General features: G+C 29.9%; 1 long non-coding RNA gene across 1 annotated transcript in view; it reads right to left on the bottom strand.

Moving 5' to 3' along the window:
• The window catches only part of LOC147801900 (uncharacterized), a 38607-nt gene extending 27644 nt beyond the window's left edge, over positions 1-10963 (bottom strand). Inside the window, exons 1-2 of the long non-coding RNA XR_015430609.1 lie at positions 9403-10963; positions 6149-6342 (exon numbers count right to left, since the gene is read on the bottom strand). This is a non-coding gene — a long non-coding RNA (uncharacterized LOC147801900). The remainder of the gene's footprint in view (positions 1-6148; positions 6343-9402) is intronic.
• Positions 10964-18181: the final 7218 nt, after the last annotated feature.

Here is an 18181-nt window from a genome sequence, read left to right as displayed (position 1 = left end):
AAGAATTTTTTAACATGAAAATAAGGATTTAAAAAAAGTATTCTTACACACAATTAAAAGTTGTATCACAAAAATTTAGCAAGATTAACCATACATTTTTTCTTAACTAGGCATTTTATAAGACTTGTCAAATATAATGTGAAAAAGTACACATTAGGAATTTCAAATTAATATTTAAGGAAAAAGGAAACAAAAAACACTCTTAAAATGCACTTAAGATGTACAAAAAGATCCGTTTGATTGCTCTCAGAAATAATAATCAAATAGTTTTTTTTATAATGTTAAATCTTTTTCTTTTTTTTCTCCAGCAATTGAATGTGTTTTAATGATTTCAGTCCAAGTTTCTTTTGCAGTGATTCTTTTGACTGCAATAATGTTTTTGATTTTTCATTGCTTAGAATTGCAAACTTTAATGATAGGACTGTAACTAAATTTTAACTAAAATAATGGGTATTCAGGGACCTAATATTTAAAAATAAAGGCCTAAAAAATATGCAAATATTTATACAAAATCAAATAATGCATCAACTAAATTTAATAATGAAAGAAAACGCCAAACATTTTTTCCGTCTTGTTTCATTAAAAAAATTACATTATTTCTTTCAAATTAACTGTTTTCCAGTTCATAAAAAAATTTCAATAAATGATTTTTCTTAAATCTATAAAAAAAAATTTAAATAATATAAAATATTATTTACATTTTATAATATTTTAATGTTTATAAGAAAAAATAATTTTGAAATAAAAAATTTGAAAGAAAAATCTTCAAAAAAACTTTTATAGTTGAGATGAGGTTTGATTTAGTGAGGTTGCAACTATAGATGTGAGACGGGTAAATACCCAGGGTTTAGGTTATTTACCCAAGCATTTACTCTTACATTGGATAAATATCCAAAATTGGGGCTTTTAGAATTTTTTGTTCTTTTTAAGGCATGTAAACAAGATTTGTTTTGCTTATAGTTCTGAGAATAATATAATTTTATATTTAATTTTCACAAATAAACTTGAAACTTATATGTCAGTTTCAGAGGAAATAGTTTAAAAGACTATAAATATTTAGTTTATGATACAATGTCTCATTAAAATGATAAACAATGCATAAAATCAATGTTGATTAAAATGAGACATATTTGAATTAAAAAAGCAATGTATAAAGGTTAGCAATGTGTAATGTAATAAAATAGACATTATATTAAATCATTTAAATTAAAATTGGTGCATTTTGAAGAAAAAATAATTTTATTCAATGTATTAAGATAAATTGTACTAAATGGAAGAGATCGTCAACTATCGCAGAAAATTAAATTAAAATTTATGAAATTTGCTGAAACTAAGTTTTTAAACAGGTTTTGTTTATTTGTAGTGAGTTTGTAAATTTAATATAAGTGATATAACTAAAACTATAAATTTTACTCCAAATTTATTCATAAAATTATTTCACTTAAAACAAATTTGCCTTTTTTTTTAATTTCTTTTTTTTTTTAAGAAAAAAAATTCAAGATTATATTTAGCTTTCATCTGTATTAATTCTATTTTTTTTTAAAATAATAAGAATAATTATATTATTAAAAATCAGCCATATTTGAAAAATTTTAAAATTTCATTTTAGTCAAAAGAAATATTGAACTATGCAATATAACTTTAATATATTACAGAGTTATTGGTCAAACTTTAAAATGCAAAGCAATTCAGAAAATTAAACAAAAGGTAGTCATCTGTACACATAAAAATTATTGTCCATGTGTGTGTCCTTTATAGACCCCTAAACCATCTGTTCGAAAGCTATGAAACTTGGGATACAGATAGTTCAAAGAATGAGGAAGGTCACTGTCGACATTAAAACATTTTACGGCAAATTGTTCTAATAGGATGAGCGAAAAACGAAATGGAATTTTGTGATTGGATAAGCAATAACCATTGTTATAAATTTAACAACTCAATTTTTCACATATTTAAAAGATAACATTAATGAAAAGTGTCAGCTTATAGCTCTATTTAATCAAAAAAAAATAGTTTAGTGCACATATTTAAATATTTAATTATTCTATATTCACTATGTCAGATAAATTCAATGAACATTGTATGGTAGCATGCTTGGTTTATGTCGCCAAATGTATACTTTGTCTGATACTATGCAGTATCATTTTGTTTATTTTAATTCTTTTAAACCTGTTTCTAAAAAATTACTTATTTAAAACCAACAGTAATAAAATAGAAAAAAAAAATTTATGTATTCAAGAGCAAAATTAATGGGAAAGTGGTACAGGGTTCCCACTCTTTCAACAAAGCAAAAATTAAGCACTTTTAAGGACCTTTTTTTGAAGAAATTAAGGACTTTTTTGAAAAATTAAGGACTTCAGAAAATAGTGTGATTGTTTATGTCTATCATTGAATATGCATATGCCACCAGTGACAGTGCAATTTATTTAATTATTTACCTTCTTAAAAAAATCAACAAGTAAAAAAAAAGCAATTTTATTATAATGTAAGCACTGATATAATCACATTAATTAACAGGCTCGCCAAAGAATTACCAGGCAAATCTGCATATCCTTAAGAAATAAAAATAATAGCGAAACAATCTAAAACTTTAAAAAAAAAAAATTACATTGCAACAAAACAAATTATAAATAGTTACCAAATATTTAACTTTCTTGTTAGAAGCAAATCATGCTTACTTATTTAGTACTCAGGAAAAAAAAATTAAGTATATTTGAAAAAACACTTGGTTTTCATCAATAAACTCAAGGTGTTTGATGAAAAACCTAGGTGGGCTAAGATTCTTCAAACCCTGTTTCTTACAAATCTGCTTAATTTTTAATACAATCATCAATTTTAAAAAATTTTATGCTTTCCATAAATTTGCAGTTACTTATTACATATTGAAATATTATGCAAATTTATTTAATTCGAGATTTTAGGAAATAGTTTACGTTATGGATTCCAGTTCAAAAATTTTTTTCCCTGATACTTCTTAGTGTTTACTTAATTCCTATACTTTTTTGATTTTCTTAGGGTTTTACTTAATTCCTATAAGCAGATGCATAACCAGTAGAACTGAATTTCCTGAATTCTGTCAATTTTGAAGGTTAGTGTGGGTCCTTAGAACTGCACCCCCCCCCCAAAAAAAACACTATCTCTTCCATGTGTAGTATTCCCCTTGTCCACACTATTCTTTTCTTTTAGAATGCTTCTCTGTTCTCATAGAGTATCATTCTAGGCAAAGGGCAGAATATATTAAGGAAAAAGCCAATATATTAATGAAACAACATGTTTTCTTCCCTTGTCTGTACCCCCTACACACAATAATTTTTGTCTCTCTAAAATGCTTTACCGTCAATGCGTGGTCTAATTCTAATTGATAAAAGAACTCTATTTTGTTTTAAAAAATTGAACAGAAAAATTGTTGCTATCAACCATAGTGATGCTAAAAAATTAAGGACTTTTAAATACCTTGTACCAAAATTAAGTACTTTTAAGGGCCCTTATTTTCCAAAATAAAAATTAAGCAGTTTTTAAGGACTTTTAAGGACCGTGGGAACCCTGTGGTACTATTCATTTAGGAGAAATGTTAAAAATTGATGCCAATGATGCTAAATTAGTTAAGGTAATTTATGCATATTGAAATAAAAGATATAAGCCTTGTACTAGAAAGCAAAACTAATGGAGTAAAAGCATTTACTTTTCCAGAAGAAACGTAAGAAATTGTCATACAATCATTGATTACAATAATTGCTTAACTAATGTTGGTAATTTGTTTTACCTAAAAAAGCAACTTATGAACTAAAAAGCAAAAATGAAGAGAAAATATATTTATTCATGTTTTGAGCAACCCCAAAAAAATCAGCATGTTATTATTGACACCAATGCTCAATTAATATTGATGTGTATTAATTATAATAAAATAAGCTATGTGCTCAATTAATAATAATGTGTATTAATTAAAATAAAATCAAATAAGCTATGTGCTAAAAAGCCAAGCTCATGGAGGGAAGATTAAAGGGAAATTAGTTTAAGAAAATCCTAAAAAATATCCTTTCACAACTGAGGCTTAATTCATATTTATCACTGACAGTAATATGTACTGCTGTTATTATGGTGATTGGTGAATTGGTTTTGATAAAAATTCTACAGCTGGTTTTCCGCAGTTTCGGAAAATATTTTTTTCCACTGGTAGCTAAGATAGTGTATGCCATGTGATGCTAAATACACTTAATTTTTATTTTAATGGTACGAATTACTAACAAGGAGCGTTGCTTACTTTAACATAATGCCACCAGTGATTACAACATGTAATATTAAATTTTTAAAAAACTTAAATTATTTTAGCTATATTAATTGAAAAACTAGTGGAAGAACCAGGTAAGTGAAATTTTTAGAATGAAAAAAGAAATTGCACCCAAATTATTTCATTACTAATTTATTAGAATATGGGACAAATAATTCTTTGCTTCATTTTATTTGCCACTGCCAAGTATTTGAAATAAAAATCATGCAAGCATATTAAAAACTAATATGTATTAGTTAAGATAAAAGCAAAAACAGTTCTGTTACATTAAACATACCCATATTGACACAAATACTTTGTAATTTTTTCTAATTTATTAATTCCCTTAAAATTGTCATTCACCTGGTTCTTCCATTAAGCTCTTTAATTGTGTTGTATATGCCTTTTGATTTTCAGCACTATTGCGTTGAGTTCTCAGTACTGATTTATTGATTCTTTTCCTTTTTTATTTACCCTATCTGAAGAACGGGTATTCAGCTAGTATATCTCTTATAATCTCATTTACTATTTTCAATTTAATATTTATAACTGACAACATTGATGGGACAAAAATCCAGTAGATTTCACAAAATTTAAATTTTATGATAACCGTTGCATAAGATACTAAATATTTTACATACAAAGAATTTTAGGAATTTTTTGACATCAAAGTACAAAAACTTTATTATACTTATAGCTATGAATGGTCTACAATATTTTCCAGTTATGATTAATATTAAATGAACTTGAAATGATTTTTAGTAGAATTTCAAATAGTAATAGACAACTAATTTATTATTAATATTTAAAAGATTTTTTAATTAATTTAAAAGGAGAGTTCCGAATGAATATAATTGAAATACTTTAAATGAGATTCCATTGATTATGTGTTTGTAATACTTATTTAAATATTCAAGCAAGCAATAAATTGAGTAAAAATTCTATTTCCATCAGGATTTTTTTACGGATTTTTTTTCATTATATTCAAAAAGGAGAATTTTTATTAAACCAATAGAGCCGGAGGAATTGACAAGATTCAGAAATGTACTGGTAAATCCAATAAAGTTAGCGGCAATAATAATCTATAATTATTATTCTACACTTATACTTCATTCTAAACAAAAGAGTAAAAGATATTAATGCAAATAAAATTAATTCCAGTTAATTATTATTGATTTCAATGCTTTTGTTATATGCCATTTCACTTTTATGTCCTAATCACACTTAAGTTTATAGAATTTAACCAATGACTTAAAAAGAAATTTCAAGTGAAAAGCAATAAATCAAATGCATTTAAATAAAAAAAATTAAATACACTTTCTTCATTCCTATAAGAATTATTACATTTTCTCTCTCTCTTAAAGATTAGGAATAAAATGATAAAACTAAACACAAAAAACCATTTATTATGTTATTTACAGATTAAAGTATATAAATCCTTGCTTAGAATTACTCAATAAGCTAAACATACAATTTTAACAGGGGGGAAAGTTTTTGCCCCCGATTAGTTTTTTTTCAATGGGGGTAGAAACTTCATGATCTCTTTTAAACTTCGTATACAGAAATATTTTAACATATAGCACATATTTTATATTCCTTTGAAAAACATACAAATATTAAGCCGTATTTCTTTTAATTTATTAGTAATAAAGATGTAGAAACTCAAAAACTTTTAGAACCACAGACATTTATTATTCAGAAAGGTATCACAACAGAATATGAATCAAATAAGGTATTTTGGATTATTCATATTCCGAAACAGATTTGCATCATTAACTTTTTTAAAACAAATTACTTGTATATATTATATAGATAAAATTATACAGATTAATACAATATGTCAAAAATATAACACTAATTATCAGCATAAATTTTACTTACCAGATGAAACAGTGAAGACAGAATTGTAGTCAGACATGGTAGCCTACCTGGTAGATTCATCTTGCATGCAAGCAGATTGGTTTTACTTGATATGTCTGCCTTTTTCCAAAGCTCATGTCATATCTTCTTGTTGTTGCTCATAATGATGAGTAGAAATTTCTTTTAACCAAAAGATTCAACTTTTGTTCAGGCTCCTATTGAATCAATGTATTACTGAATACAATTATTTATATATTTGCAGAGGTACACTAGCTATTATTTATACACTGGCTATCAGTATTCAGAAGCACTGAATCATACAATTAAAGTTTATGAAAATTAAAAATTAGTACAATTTTAAGACTAAAGTTTATAAAAGTACATAAAGGGAACATGAATTATGAAATTGTTATTTACGATTAAATGAAAAAATATCACTTTTGTAGAGGTTTCAAATTAAAAAATATATATCACAGAAATTTTTAGAAATGAAAATAACTAATAACACGTCTCATGTGATACCTGAAGCACTTTTATTTTTTACTTTGATGAGTCAAAAAAAAAAATGGTGAAAGGGTGATTAGGTATTCTGCTTTTTTGCTTTTATTAATTTTTGTTTTCTTGTTTCTAGATATCTTTTTACAATTTCTTGCTTTTAGCAATAGTTTCAAGAGGCAGGGGTAATTTATCGTAGAATATCTATTTTTACACTAAAATTTCTTATCTCTTAATATTTAAGAAAAAAATGACATTTTAAGCAGATTACTTTTCCTAAAAACAATAATTTTCATTACTCGAATATAAGATTATAGATAATAAATTAATGATTAAAGATAAATCTTAATGGTTGGCATCTCCACACACTAAAGCAAGTTAGAATGAAAATATCCTCATAAGTATTTTCTGATAGAACAGCATAAAGAGAAAGTGACAAAAGAAAAAATTCAGGTTAAACAACATAACTTTTTGCGCCGAACAATCTTAAAAGTTTAAAGGAAACATTTTTTTAATGGTTAAGAATAGCACTATAATTTTCTTTAAATACTCTAATTTATGAGCATTAAAAATGTTATAATGAGATTAATAAAACACTTAATGAACATCCATTGTAAACTAACTTACCATCTTCTCTTTTAACAAGGTAATAAATTTGAGCAAGAACGACGAACATAAATTTTTTTAGAATTTTAGTAGTTTCTATTAATGCAAGTCAGGGTTTGCCAAGTGAGCCCTCTTTGAGAAAACCTGCCTGTGTTTTATTGGATGGGGCTCCCTTGAAAAAACCTTCTTGGAACACTAAGTGGGTTTCTTAAATTTAGTTGAAAAAGGAGTATCTTCTAATAGTGTCATTGAACACATTATGGAAGTTCATCAAGCAGATGGATGGGCAAATGAAGAAAAAAAACTGCTTTAATTACCAAATAATACAAGGTAGAGTTCATATTGTGACTTCGTAAAACTTTTTGCCAATAATTACCGTAAAAATCATGCGATTGCTCTTGAACATCAAAATAAATTCAATAAAAATATGTCAAAAATATTGAATAATTTTGAGGTTTAACAAGAAGCTATTAATTAGGAAAAACAGTTATCAATTGTTTCTGAAGCTTTAAATAAGCTTCAATCAGAAAATACTTCAATTTCAGAGCAGATGAATCACAACATCATAATAAATGTTTGGCAAAAAGATTCCATTAGACTGTTCAGCCATCTCATTTATTAGCATACATCACAAATGTCAAAAAAAGAGGACAACTTACAAATGATGAACAAGAGCAATTAGTAGAAAACTAGCTTTCTAAGCATCATTCAGAATTTCTGCCAGGTGTTATGAAATTCAAAACTTTCGATATGAATACTTTCCAAAATCAATGATGCTTAACACAGTAATTCAACAGTTTTCATCACAAAAATAGTGGAAAATTATGGCAAAAAAAAAAGAAGGAAAAGCTACCAAAAGGGAAAAGCTTTCAAGCTTACACAAAATTTCTGACAATTCTTTCTTGCTTTAAACTGAGCACTAACATCCTCTGCCCCTGACGAAAAACACTTTTCAACTTTCAGTTTGGTGTGGAGTAAACTACGAAATAAATCAGGAATAGATAGAGCTACAAAGATAGATAGTACTACTTAGATAATATTGCCATCTAAGAGAGAAATATGGACACTTTGAATCTGGTGTATGACAATAATAATAAATAAAAAATGAAGCATTAAAAAATTTATCTGTTTGCTGCTCTTTGAAAATTAATCTTTAAGTTAACTCTTAACATTTGCTGACAATTTTTAACTATTTGGAGAAAGCTTATCCCCATTAAAAAATAGCAAAAGAATAAAATATTATTTTTAAGATGTCTACTAAGTGATACATTAACAAATTCAAAGTTTCATTCTCTGGTTTTAAAAAGACAAGCCAAAACTATTTATCTATGCTTTTTTTATAATTTTATATATTAATTGGTTTTTTTGAAATTAAAAATATTAAGTTAAAATTATTTATCTGAAAATGACGTCTTTTTTTCTAAGGTTAAATCTTTGAAAAATAGGATAAGTGACTGATACTCTTTAAAATTATACATAATTTTAAGTTCACCTTCTATTAATCTTATTATATAAATATAGAAGACCATTAAATATTTTGTTCAGTTTAATTTTATTAAAGATAAAAGTCAAATAAAATTGAAGTTTTTACTGATTATAAATTTATAATATATATTTAATAAAATAGTAAATATATGAGGGTAAAAACAAAAAGATTAATAAACTTGTTCCTTTTATATTACTGTTGCATTTATATTTTATAATGTTTGAGTCAAAAATTGTGAAACGTTATATAATTAACAATAAAGATTCCAATATGTATTAGTGATAGTGTGTTATTAAAACTTATTTTAATTTTATTATATGTATTTTACATTTTACACTTTTTAAGCTTATACAGAACTATTTAATAAATAAAAATATTTACACAGTAAAATTTTAAAGTTTATGAGTACTAAATGAAAAAACCCAATTTTCCCTGGGTTTTCTCATATAAAACCCAATTTCCCCTGCGTTTTTTCAAACCCTGACACTAGTTAATTTAAATCCCTCACAAGAGAATTAGATTGAAAAAAAAATTAAATATAATATTAGCTATAGTATATTAGATACAATATATTTTAGTTAGGAAAAGTAATAAAAAAATTAATGTATATTTTATTTGACCTGAATGGCAAGAGCATGAATCAAACATACTCCACTAAAATAGAAGGGTAGCTTAATTGCTAACTAACCATTAGATCAGCTGATAGCTTCTTGTTTCAGACTACCAATGACAAATGACATCAGTTGACACCATCAATACATGTTTGCAATCTTCAGCTTCCAAAAAGATATCAAGGATCATTTTCATCTTCTAGATAAGAAAGGAAAAATATTTAAAATTAAGTGCCTAAATAAGCATAGTTATCAACATGAAAAGAAAAACAATCGGAGGATTTTTAAAAAATGTAAATTTCCCACCAACTCTCGAACCATATAGATATTTTGTCATGTGCTTCAAAATTTGATAATTACGCTAATTTTAAAACTAATTTATAGAATGTACCAATTTAACTGAGAAATTATTTTTGAATTTAAACTAATTTTCTCAAAAAAAATTTAAGTGATAAAATTAAAAAATTTTTATATTTTGAGTGTCGTAAAAGCCAAGCAAATATCTGTAAATAATGCTCTCTTCTGCAATGGGTGTAGGGGCTCTTTCTAGTGTCCTACCCTTCCTTTTTTAGAATGAATACTGCAAACTTAGTATCTTAATATAAAAGTTACAAAACAAAGAAATAAAGATAATATTTCAATTAAAAATAGCAATTGGAATTCTGAGAAATAATAATGTTTAAAAACATTAGAACATTTCAGATTAACAAAGCTAAGTATTACACAAAACACAAATTTATCAAGAAAATAAATAAACAAATAGACTGGTTCCTTGAATGTTAAGCACTGTTTCAAACTAGCAAATGAAATATTTCAGTTTTGTTATCTTTTCCGAATGAGAAAATTTCTTCTTTACTTCGTTGCAGAACAACATAATATATACTTACCAAACCAAATAGGTTTACACCAGAGCCGGATTATACCTTTCGTAGGCCCTAGGCATAGACGTTTTTGGGCCCTCCCCTCCTTCCCCCACTCTTCCCTTCTTTTCAAAAAGAAGATATAATATAAGAGGATATTTAAATATATTTGTCGATTCTTGGATCAAATGGAGAAGGAGAAAGATCTTTCTCCAGATTAAAATTGAAAAAAATTATTTGCGTTCAACAATGAATCAAGATCGTTACACATCGCTCGCACTTATGTCTATTGAATACGACATTTAGCGTAATTGGGCATAATACAAGATTTCGTTGAATCCAAAAATCGCAAAAAAGTAATATATTAGATCATAAGATTCTGCAAAATAATTTATTACTGAAAAATGTTATATTTTTATTTGTATCTTCATAATTTTGTGCAAAATACACTTGTTGTTTTTAAAGCTAAATTATTTTTGTCAACAAATTTTTTTCTCTCAAGTTTTTCGTAGACCCCTGAATTTCATAGGCCCTAAGCACGTGCCTAGTGTGCCTATAGGTTAATCCGGCCCTGGTTTACACTTACTGGTTGGTTTACACCATTTATAATATCCTACACAATTTGGTAATTTTTCTCTAAACAAAACTTCAAAATAAAAGAAAGCACTTATAATAAATTTGAAACTAGCTCAAAATAACAAGTGGGCTATCGACCTAAATAAAGTAAAAATTGAAGTACTATTTCAATCTGATGATATCCACATACGCCCCCCCCCCCCCCCCTATCCCTGCAGATAATTTTGTTTCTCGATGTTTTTCCTGGATCACCTGGGTTAAATCACGTCTTTGTGAATTTAATTGCAGCATACGAATACAGATCAGCAATGAATCAAGATCGTTACACATCGCTCGCACTTATGTCTATTGAATACGACATTTTGCGTAGTTTGGAATTCGACAGCATAATACAAGATTTCGTTGAAATCCAAAATCTGTATAATTTAAAATGCTATGACCGAAATAATAATATATAATTTCATTATATAATATTTATTATATACTTCATTATATAATATTTAAATTCATTGTGGATGTGCACCCCGAAATTTGTAGTTTAAAAAAACTTTCTTATTTTAGTGGAATTTTTTTAATTTAAAATACTCTCGTTGATATTACAAAAAAAAAAAAATTAATGTTGGCCTTAAATCAGTTTTGCAGGATTGCGTAAAAATATTTTTTCCGCTTTCGGCTTACTAGTTTTCTACGACGTTTTTTCAGTTTTTTGTTTTTTTTTTAATTCAAATTGTTATAACAGGTAAGATAACAGTGTGCGGCAGACTAAACATCTAAAAAAAAAAGAGCAGAAATTAGAATAGATAATCTAATTCTAAGAGTAGAGTTAGCCGGTTTGAATCCCGCTTTTACCCTGGATTTATCTTCGCACTGTCCTTCTCAGTATTTTATTTTGTTACCGTCGTTGGACAGCCGACCCAATTTTAGGGTTTACGACTATTAATGTTCAACTCCGTAGCATTGTAATTTTGAACCACATCCAGAAGATAAGGGAACTCCTAGTTCAGGAATCGGGGAGAATTTTGCCGTCGTGGAGGATTTTTTCTGAAGCAAATAATCCGTATTTGCGTTACAAGGAAAGTAAAACCTTCCACGGTTAGCCTAACGTCTAGCGATTATTCTAACTCAAGGCCCGTCTACCACTGAGGATATTTTTCGCTTGTACTGTGGTCGGTATGAGCTGGGTGCTGAGTTCGAATCGACCAGATAATTATTAGAATCGAACCCAGGTCAACTCATTGAGAGGCAAGTGCCCTCTACCCTCAGCCACTCTTCTCTGTATTAAAGCAGTCGACCCAATTCTTTTCGTGGTATTTACGACTGTGAATGTTCAACACCGTAGCCTTGTAATTTTGAATCCAATTCAGATGACAAGGGAACCCCTGGAACATATATTTGGAGAAAGCCTCCGTTGCTGACTTTTTTGATGAAACTAACCCGCATTGTAGTTGCATGGAGGGGAAAACCGCAAAAACCTCTCACGGTAAGCCTGACTGCAAGGGGACTCTAACCCATGATGCGCTTACCACAGAAGACTTTCTACGTATTTGACTTTATTTTACTTAACAGCCGATCCGATTTTTTTGTGCGTTCACGACTACTACTGTCCAACTCAGTTGTTTTGCGATTTTTAACCAAATCCAGAAGACAAGGGAACTCCTGGATCAAGTTTTGGGAGAAATTTGCCTACGTGGAGGACTTTATGATGGAACTAACCTGCATTTGAGTTACATGGAAAGGAAATCCGTGAAAACCTCCCAAAGTTAACCTGACGACAAGGGAACTCTAACCCATGATCCGTCGAACGGGCTTGAGTAGTGCGTAGTTGATTTGTTAACAGTCTCCTTTCCTGTTGCTCAGATGTTCCCGCGTTGAGTAGTCTGGTGGTCAAGAGACCGCAGTAGAAACTCACAGCTGGGCCGAGGACGCGCAGTTTCGAATCCCAGCTGCGGCAGCTTTTCAAAAAATCTTCTTTTCTTTTTCTTTCGCTTATATTGCATTATATTATTTTTTTTAAATATTATTTTCCATATTTTAGGGGATCCTACATGAAGGAAATAATTTTTTTAAATTCGAAAAATAGCGAAAAATGGGTAAAAACTGGAAAAATCAAGGAAAATTGGTTTATTTACATTGTTTTAAATTATTTTTACAATATATTCGACAGTTTATCTTGCATAAGGTGTTCTATGTGTAAAATCGAGCATCTTTCTTTGTTAAAGAACTCATAATGGAATAATAATAACAAACAAAATAAAATGGCAGGGTGGGGTTCGAATTTCGAAGCCGTCAAACTGCCTTTAATATTAAGTTATAATTTTTGAACTCGGACCCTATGTTGGGGTCCGTGGTTCAAACATGCCTGCCGGAGGAATCTTTTATAGGTGAATTAGGGGGAGGGCATTGGGGGCCCCAAAGGTTTATTGCATAGCTGACCATGAGAGGGGTTTTGAAGCGAAATTGTGGCAGGCTGCACGTGTTCGGGTGGTCGGGTGGTCGAAACACCGGACTAGTAGCTCATGGTTGGAGCGGGGGGTAACAGGTTCGAATCCCAGTTGTGGCAACTTTGAAAAAAATTTCTCTCTTCTTTTTCTTTCGCTTATTTTGCATTATATACTTTTTTAATGCGTTTTTCTATATTTTTGAGGGTCCTACATTATGAAGGCTATCAACATTGCCCACGCCACACTGCCACACACCCGTTTATAGGGTGGGACATATTCACACATCACACACACACAACAGAGGACAGCACAAAGAGAAGAGGCAAGATCCATGCACAGAGCGGGACTCCAGCCCTCAGCCAATGGCTTCGCAGTCAGGAATAATACAATGTAAAAAAAACAAAAGGGAAAAAAAAGAAAAAATTTTGAAAAGTGTCCGTCCCTGGGATTCGAACTCAGGCCCCCTCCCTCCAGCAGCAAACTTGCTTGTCCGGAGTCCTACCACCCAATCCACGGTGATACGTTAAGCCTACCACAGTTTCGCTTCAAAAGCTCTCTCCTCTCATCTTCGCAATATACCTTTAGGGGCCCACTGAGATCCCCCTAATTGGAATATAAAAATTCTCTTCGGACCTTGTTTTTAACCATAGACCGCTACTTAGGGTCCGAGTGGGATAATTATACCTTGATATTAAAGGGAGGTAGGGGGTCTTGAAATTTGAACCTTTCTCGAGCCATTTTATTTTTTATTCCTTTTTTTATTATTCCATTATGCTTTCTTTGCTGGATTTCACACACAGAAAACACCCCATGCATGCTAGAATATCCAAAATGTTACAAAAAAAGTCGAAAAAGAGCATAAAAAACTGATTTTTCTGGATTTTTCCCATTAAAAAAAATTATTTCCTACATGTAGAACCCCCCAGAATATCGAAAAACACATAACAAAAAATAATATAATTTTAAAAAAAAAAGAAATTTTTTTCAAAATTTGTCCGTCCCTGGGATTTGAACCCAAGACCCCTCCCTCCAGCAGCGAACTTGCTGGTCTGGTGGCCAACCTTCCAGTCCACGGTTATACGTGAAGCCTGCCACAGTTTCGCTTCAAAAGCTCTCTCCTCTCATCTACGCAATATACCTTTAGGGGCCCACTGTGAACCCCCTAATTGGCCTATAAAAATTCTCTTCAGCAGCCTTGTTTGGACCATAGACCCCTACTTAGGGTCCGAGTTTGAAAATTATACCTTGATATTAAAGGGAGCTAGGGGGTCTTGAAATTTGAACCTTTCTCGAGCCGTTTTATTTTTTTATTCTTTTTTTTTATTATTCCTTACGCTTTCTTTGCTGGATTTCACTCACAGAAAACACTCCATGCATGCTAGAATATCCAAAATGTTACAAAAGAAGTAGAAAAAGAGCAAATAAACTAATTTTCCTGGATTTTTCCAGTCTTTCCAGGGCCACATTGTTGCGTTTTTAATGATAAAAGATTTACTTGTAAACATTTTTTTTTTCTAATTTGAATATAGTTCTCTACAGAGTGATTTTCTATGTCTGACTTAGAACTTTAAGACTAAAAAAAAAATAAAAAAAAAACTATATTTTGTTTTATTATAAGCATTTTTTATCCTACATTTTTTTTTTTTTTTTGTAAATAATGATTTTTTATTAAGACTTTACTTTTTTTGATACAATTTTCGTTAAAAAGATTTTTTTCAAGATTAAATTACATGACATTGTGTGTCACTGTATACTTTTTGCATATTTTATTTTTTGAAGTTCTAGGATTGAAAAAAGTATGGAATGTAAAGTTTAAACAGATCTTTCATATCAGATCATTAAATTTATTAGAGCGATTTCAGAGGTAATAGGTTTTAACTTCAAAAAGAAAATATGATACATATTTTTTTCCTGTTTATTTACGAATATTTTTCCGGTGTGTTTGGGTTGCTCTTTCTTTTTAAAAAAGAAATTCCATTTTGTTTTGCTTGCATAAGAAAGAATATTAAAAATTTTTCTTTTTAAAATTTAGTAAGCAGCTATATAAAGTTGGAAACGTTACATTGAAGAAATCTCCAGAGCAACTGATGATCGTGTTGTTTTGCTAGATATCATTCGTCTTAGATAACAACGTCCTCTATAAATCGCTGAGTTCGCGGATTCCTAAAAGCTATTATTTTCTGTAAACTTTATCCTATCCCAGATAGCAATATAAGGTTTCTTCAACACAACAAAAATCTTTTCATGCAAACCTAAAAAGGGTTTTTTACTAGGTTTACGTGTAAACCTTCTAACCTTAAAACGAGGTCTGCGACAATCTGCTTATTCTACGCACATTACCCTGATCCAAAACCTTGGAAAACAACCTTCAACATAACAACCTTAAAACGAGGTTGTCTTAGGGTTTTCAAGCGGGAAAAAAAACCTTGAATAAAGCTAGTTCTAAGATGAAAATCATCTTAAATCTACATAATTATAAGGTTTCCGTTTGCTGCGTTTTCGTATGCTCAGCTAAAATCTACCCTGTCATAAGATTTTCATTGACAATGCAATTTAATGCTATTGCTAGTGTACGTCGGCTAAAACGTCATTCTGATGTCATCTCTCCCACGATAGCATGACGGCGCGTTTCATTATTTGTTTTATATTTTACTTCTTATAGCTTTCCCAGTCCGAGGAAAATTCTCCTTTCCATCAATTTTGCTTGATTATTTTGGGGAAAATAGTCGTTTTTTATCAGTCTGACTTACTTTGATGTAGGAACTTAATGATTTACAAGTTAAAATATCGTTTAATATGAAATTTTTTTATTTTATTTAACGATTTGATTAATAAAAACACAAAATAAATAGAACATATGTAATACTCAAGTCCCGCAGTGGACTGATCGTTAAGACACGGTTCCCAGCAGATCACCGAAGTCAAGCATCACTGGCTGCTGTCAGTGTGCGGATGGGTGACCCACTTGGATCAGTCTGCGTAGGGACCGAGGGTGTGCGGTATTGGTCCTCGTTAAACTGTGCTACCGTAAAGTGCTCGACTTCGCGTGCAGGTCGTCGGGCTACCGAAGCGGGGGTGCCATCCCCTCTGCAGAGGATCAAAATTGTTATGGTATGTCTTCGGATCATCCTCAGGGATGTTTCCCAGACCGTCGCCAATAGCCCATTGCGCAGCTCTAATTCGACGTAAATGAACAAAACAAACAAACAAACAATGTAATACTCAAAGAGGGTCTGCGTATTTTCTTCTTTCTTATTCAGAAATTTATGCGGTGTGAGAAATTTTGATGAGTCAAAAGTGTTCAGTTTTTTGTATATCAAAGAAAATTGACATGAAATATCTTCTTTTGTCAAAATAAATAAAATGCAACTGATTAATTATCTCTTACTTAATATGCATGATATGATAAATGTAGGAAATTTAATGATAACAAAATATTTTTTTTTTAAAAAATCGTTTAATGAATGTAGAAATTCCAAACATATTTTTTAATGCACACCAACAAATAAATATTATGATTATCATAACAATTAGTATATGACAAGTGCATTTGTACAAATCAGATATGCCATAATTATATTAGGTATTTTGTTAATATATAAAAATATTATCTGTATAATAACCATTAGTGAATAATACAAAACAGATGTACCATAATTAAATCAACTATTTCGTCAATACATAAACAAATGATATTATAGGTATAATAACCACCAGTGAATACGTAACATATTTAACATGAAGGAATTAGCGAAACAATCTTCATTCAAATAAATGACTTCCTCGTCAGATATGCTCCTTTCTCTGAAAAATAAGAGGAAATTTTTGTGAGCGTACTTGCGTATATTGAATGAAATTTTATGCATATACATATGAATTGTATGTACATACATATTGTACGTACAGGAACACATGCCTACATTATATGTATACAGGTGCATGCACATGTATAAATAAAAATACATGAATACACACGCAGTATATAATTATATATCTGTGGTTACTTTAACTATCGTTGTATGAATAACATTGTTATTAGACAGTACATGCATATAGTACTTGCACACGTGAGTACATTGTATGTCATATGGACGTAGAATGAATAAATTACTTGTTGAAAACAAAAAGCAGACTACTCTGAAAATTTTTTGATCTAATGATCGGTTGTTTTTGTTGGTCTATGTCGTACTAACGATGAACAATGGGCTATTGGTGTAGAGTTGGGAAACATTCTTGAGGATGATCCGAAGACATGTCAACGCAATTTTGATCCTCTGCAGAGGGGATGGATCTCCTCCTTGACGACCTGCGCGTGAAGTCGAGCTCTTAATGGTGGAAAAGCTTAATTAGGATAGATACCGCACACCTTTGGTTCCTTTGTAGGTTGATCATAGTGATTGCCCATCCACACACTGACCGTAGCAAGTGATCCTTGACTTCGGTGTTCTACTGGGAACCGTATCTTGAAGTTCACTCTACTGCGAGTTGATCTAATGATCGGATATTTACGTTTTTGAACTCAATCTTAAGGATTAAAAGGACCTCAAATATGTTAATTAATTAATGCAAACCATATTTTAAGTTATGAAATTAGACAAAAATAAAACGTACTTTCTCTGAAAAACATACCTTTTCTCGACGGATGCACATTTCTGACCCACAAAATATAGGGGATAGCCGCACTCTGGGAGATATGGTCCTAATAATAGGTTGGTCAAAAGAGCCGTCCAACGGGTATTCGCAATCCGAAATAAATCGTCCCAATAGTGAGGTCTGAGTCCAAAGCTTAGACTCCTTAATGTTAATTTTACTTTTTGCGTATTTCACCATGTCCTGAGAGCTTTTAAAACGAATTAAAGTAATTTTGCATACAAATATAAATTTTGTTTATCCAAAGATAATTCTTTGCAAAATATAACTTTCAGTAAATATTTACTGTTTTTAAATTTTATTTTGTAATGGCCGAAATTTTTTGATTA

This window comes from Parasteatoda tepidariorum, chromosome 11, assembly GCF_982258835.1.
Source record: "Parasteatoda tepidariorum strain Cologne lab strain chromosome 11, Ptep-v5.0, whole genome shotgun sequence".
NCBI lineage: Eukaryota > Metazoa > Arthropoda > Arachnida > Araneae > Theridiidae > Parasteatoda > Parasteatoda tepidariorum.
The sequence above is the reverse complement of the archived record's forward strand: the minus strand, read 5'-3'. Positions and strand labels throughout refer to the sequence as shown.